Source organism: Myotis davidii, unplaced genomic scaffold, assembly GCF_000327345.1.
Source record: "Myotis davidii unplaced genomic scaffold, ASM32734v1 scaffold162, whole genome shotgun sequence".
In the NCBI taxonomy this organism is placed as follows: Eukaryota; Metazoa; Chordata; class Mammalia; order Chiroptera; family Vespertilionidae; genus Myotis; species Myotis davidii.
In genome coordinates, this window is record NW_006300036.1 from 4860554 (window position 1) to 4866260 (window position 5707).

Sequence of the window (5707 nt, forward strand, 5' to 3'; positions counted from 1 at the left end):
AGGTGCCTGGCCCAGGTCTCGGGCACAGGGCGCTGAAGGCGGGCTGTGGCAGCCCCGGGGCTTCTCGCCTTCTCTGGGCTTGCACCCCAGACCTAGCCTTTCCCCGTGAGTCCCCACAGGGAGCTTCCTGGGGCAGGCAGGGCTGACCAGGGTGGAGGAAAAGCTCCACGGAGTGAGCACCTCCAACATATCACAAGTGCACGGAATAGGAGCATGCCCTGATCCTGAGATTCTCTCGATGACCTATGTGGTAGGAATATGCTGTTTTATAAAGGAGTGGGCAGAAGGAGGTGTACAGTTGGGAGTAGGCGAAACAGAGTTCAGTTTTGTATTATTTTAATAATTATAACCTGTATTAAGGGCTGGTAGAATACACTTGGTTTAATTTAAGTCAGTGGGACTCAGGGGGCCGGCAGAGCCACTCCCTGGGTGCGTGAACAGTCCAAAGATTGGACGCCACCCAGTTTGACTCTCCCACCCGGTGTGAAGGGGATGGATCTCATGATGTCAAAGGCCCACCCAGATGTGATGTCACTTCCTGTAATATAACCTGTATTAAGGGCTGGTAGAATACACTTGGTTTAATTTAAGTCAGTGGGACTCAGGGGGCCGGCAGAGCCACTCCCTGGGTGCGTGAACAGTCCAAAGATTGGACGCCACCCAGTTTGACTCTCCCACCCGGTGTGAAGGGGATGGATCTCATGATGTCAAAGGCCCACCCAGATGTGATGTCACTTCCTGTAATTCGAGTATATAAAAAAGCAGTTTTCTGAGCTGGCTCGCTCTCTCTGTGTGCTCTGTCCCTCAGAGGGTAGGCTCTCTTTGCCTGTCCCTCTGGAGGGCAGGCACCACACCCAGCCCAAGCTTTTAATCTATTTTATGTCTGTCTTTCATTATTTCTCCATCCTGAAAGCGCCTCCTCGATTGCAGGAACCGGTTCACGTCTCCTTCTCCGTGCGGGACGCGGGAAGAAGACAGCCCCAGGAAGCCGCTCTGTATAACCTGCACGGCTTTTTCCAAACAACTGTAAACCTACTTTTGCCCACCCCTGAAAATGAAGCCGTTGAGACTCACGGAGGCTAACGGACTTATCCAATCCGATTCTGGCCTCAGACGGCTTTTGAAGTGTCTAGGAGAAACTGGGCAAATATTAAGATGATTAAAAGAAGTTAGTAAAAGACGAGCACTTGCTGAAGACAGAGATAGAATAGGCGGGTACATGAAATATGATGTTACACTTTGAATCACCAGGAACAAAACTATGTGAGTACTTTTCAATGACTCATGGACTTTCAATGACTCGCGATTCAGGGAAAAGCCTGCCTAGGAAGAAAGCTAGCTTTTCAGGAGGGAAGTGTCCCTGAGAAGAAGCCAATGAGAGGTGAGTCCCATACAGATTGGGAGCCCAAGGCCAGCACCCGCCCCGATACAGAGGATGGGCTAAACTGCTGTTCTTGACGTCATTATATGGGAAATGACCAGTTTTCATAGAATGCACCATGACCTTCTGGTACTATGGGAATGGGGTATTTTGTGAGGCAGATGAACTGAGATAGACAGTTTAGAGAAGTGTAATGGAAACCTAGGTGCCCATCACTTGCTTAAATAATGACCAGCATTTGCTGTTCCAGTGTCATCTTCCATCTCACCATGCATTTTTTCCTGGGATATTTTAAATGAATCCCTGTCATCATATTACTTTACCTGTAAATACTTCAGTATGTATTTCTATGAGAAAAAGGTATCCTATATAATATGAGAGGAATATGCTAATTAACCGTTTTGCCCTGAAGTGTAACCACCAAGTGCGTCATGACCAGATCACGGATCAGCGGGTGGGCCAGTGAGGTACAAGCAGGCTGCGGAGAACTACAGGAGGGGCAGGGCAGCAAGCTATGAGGGAGGGAGGGGGAGCTATAGGAGGGTGGCAGTGACCTACTGGAGCACGGATTCATGCACAGGGCTACTAGTTTTAATATAATTACAATGCTATTATCACACCTAATAAAATTAACACTTTCTTAATATCATTCACTATCCAACCTATGTTAAAATTTGCTCTTATAAAAATGTTATTATCTGGTTGATTTGTGGGAATCAAGAGCAAAAAAAGCTCACACATTGCATTCGGTGGTCAGGTCCACTGTGGAATTTTTCACCTATATCCACCACATACTTACTGAGCATCATCACTAAAACCCATGACACCAAGGCTGTCTAGGGTCAGGGTGCTATAGCCAAGCCAACCACAATACTACACTGGGAAATCAAACATTTGAAGAGGTTACGAGTTGTAATCAATTTAAAATAATAGGTTTTTAGAAAAAAGTCAAAGTATTGCATCCAAGCTACATGTCACCTACAAATGGAAAGATAGTGTTACCGTGGAGAAACTCAGCAACACCCCCAAGCGATGGATACAAACATCTCCAATAATAAGGCAGATCAACATTACGAACTCCTTGACATGAGAAGAACATAACATCAAAAATATATAACATGATTCCAGAAATATTGGACAAACCCAAATGTTACAAAATAACTGACCAGGACTCTTCAAAAGTGTCAAGTTCATGGAAGACTGAGAAATTGTCACAGACTGCGGGAGATAAGAAGACGTGATAACTGAATGCCATGTGGGATTCTGAATAGGATCCCGGAACATAAAAGGAACATTAATGGAAAAAAATGGTGAAATTCAAATAAGGTAGTTTAGTTAATACTATTGTACCAATGTTAGCTTCCCATTCGTTCTTTAAAAATATTTTTTTATTAATTTTTTTAGAGCAAAGAAGGGAGAGGTAGAGAAACATCAATGCCAGAGCGAAGCATCACTCAGCTGCCTACTGGGGATCGGGCCTACAACCCAGGCATGTGCCCCCTGACTGGGAATCAACCCAGCAACCTTTTTGTGCATGGGCCATCGCTCAACAACTGAGCCACATGGCCAGGCCTAATATCCCATTATTGTTATGTATACCGTGATCATGTAAGATGTTAACCTTAGGGAAAGGGGAGGAGGAATAGAAGATATATTTTTTTGGTATTATTTGGGCCACTTTTCTGCAAGTTTAAAACTAGTTCAAAATAAAAAAAATTAAAAGAAGTCTGACCTATTCCTGACTTGTGCATGTCGGGTTCTGCAACTCTGAAATCATCCCTGGATGGTCAGCAGCTCCTCCCGGCTGAGGTCAGTCAGAGTTTGGTTGAAACACTCCGCCCAGCCAGGGTTTTACGTTGTCTTTCCTCTTTGCTGGCTCTCCTGGCATGTGGGCAGCATAGATCATGACCACTTTCTGCTAATATCATGCACTTCCCCACATCCTGCTCCTGGTCACCACCGTCACTGACACCCACACAGGGCTCTCTAACAGTTTCCCATGTGTTCTGCCTCCCACTCCTACCAATTCTACCTCTCCTCCCTCAGCCCCCAGGCCTGGGCCGGTACCCTCCAATCTCTTCCCCTTTCCCGTGAACCAGGCTGCTCCCCACTTCCAATCTGGTCAAGGCCAAAGGAGGCTTTGGGAGAGGACACCACACTTCCAATGGCTGTGGGCCACGTGAGTGCCGTGTCCAGGTTCTGACAGGAAAAGCCTTGTGATCTGATTTCTGTACCTACTGCCCAGCACCCATGCAGGACTTTCCAGTGGGCTGGACTCCGAAGTGTATTACTTTGCAACAGGGCAGCCCTGCTGTCAGTCTTTCAGCAGGTGGGAGGGAGGGGTGGGAGGTCCAAAGGGCAGGGCTGGCCTTGTCGACCGCTGTCAGTCTTTCAGCAGGTGGGAGGGAGGTCCAAAGGGCAGGGCTGGCCTTGTCGATGAGGACAGTTCTGACATTTCCTTTCTTCCCTGATTCTCTGCCTTCATCCTCATGTCTCTCCTAAGCAGGGTGGTGGCTCCCCGCAGCCTGCTCTCTCTTTGAGGTGGGTCTGGCAGTGGTAGGGGCTGTACTCACGAGATGTGGTTGGGACACACATAAACTCATCGAGGGCAGGGACAGTGTCAGAAGCTGAAATCTCTATAAAACCAGAACCGTTGAGTGCTGGCATCTGGTAGAGCCTCAATAAAATTGCATTGAGTGAAGGAATGAATGGGGAAGGAAGTCAATTCCATATAGTGTCATTTCCTCAGCAACTTTTTCAGTTTAGATCTTCAGCCTTCCAGTGGCAGACTCCTCAAATCAGTTTTTCCAAAACAAAAGGCTTTTTGGAATCCTCCCATTCCCTGTTTCCTGAGGTTTGGGAAGTGGCCCGGAGGTGCCCGAAGAGCCTTTGCAGTCCCTGGACTTTTAGAACGCCACCCCATGAAGAGGCTGCCAAACAGGGCCAACTGTTTGCCTTTCCTTTCAGGTGCCTAGTTCTTGCTCTTTGTTGCCAAAACTGTTACTGTTTTGGAGAGCTCAAAATTTACAAGCTTCGTTATGCATTCAATCAATATTCAAATCGATATTTACGGAGCTCCTCCCGGGTGCCAGGCCAAGCCCTGGGGACGTAATGGTGGGAAAAGCCAGGCCCTGTTTTTCCCTAGGAATGAACCGTTCTACAGGCCATCTCTGCTGTCTCTGATGGGAGCAGCTCACTTCCCTGCACGCCAGCCATTTCCACCCTGAGCCTCAAAACCCATGCTCTCTCCTTTGAAACCCCAAGGACCTGTCCCTCAGAGAAAGACGAGAGCAGCCATCAAGATGTCTTTGTATTTGGTGGCCTGATGTCTTTTGTATTCAGGCTGGAGTAATCCCATTCTTGGATCTGGATCTTGGGCTTGTTTTGGACAATAGACAAACGGGTATGTGCTATGATGCTTTAACCAGTTAATGAGAAGTTTATAGAGCTCTCAGGGAAAAGTCCATAGATAAGTGGGTGGCCCAGGGTGAGGTCATCCAGGAAGGCAGGTTCCTTCTATCTTGTTGCTTCACCAATTCTAGGGGTTTGCCTTTGTCATCATGGCTGAAATTGCCTCACCAGCCCACAGGAAGTTGGCAAAGAATGAGGAAGGCATTTGACCTATAAGTTGTTCCATCGCTTCCAATCAGGTCCCACTGGCCAGAACTTACTCCCATGACTATAATTAGCTTTAAGGGAGGCTGGGAATGTAGACTTTGATGGAGTGGTCATGTGCCAGGTAAAATTACCAGGGCCTATCACTATAAGGAAGAAGGGGAGCATGGTTACGGCTGGACAATTACCAGTCTGTGTCACACACTCCTTTAGGCCTTTTCCTGTGGCCCAGATTGTTCTTGAATCTTCATATTATCCACCCTCAAACCTCATTCCCATCTTCCCTAACCCGTGGCTCTCTCTGGACTCCTGGACCTGGCCTACTCCCGACTGGTTCTGGCTTTGTTTTTTAAATATATTTTTATTGATTTTAGAGAGAGACGAAAGGAGAGGGATAGAGAAATAGAAACAGTGACCAGAAAGAAACATCGATTGACTGCCTCCAGCACTCCCTCTACCAGGATTGAGCCCCAACCTGGGCATGTGCCCTGACTAGGAATCGATCTGGTGACCTCTTGGTTCTTGGTTTGACGCTCAAACACTGAGCCATACTGGCCGGACCAGAATGGCTTTTTTTTGCTCTTCCTTTAAGTCTCTTTTAGGAACTTGCTTGGGGAAGGGGACCTTCTCATGGAAGAGGGTGTCACCAAGAGAGAAACAAGATGTTGACAGCCAAGGTTGGGCCATCCAAGGTCAGATCCACCTATTTTA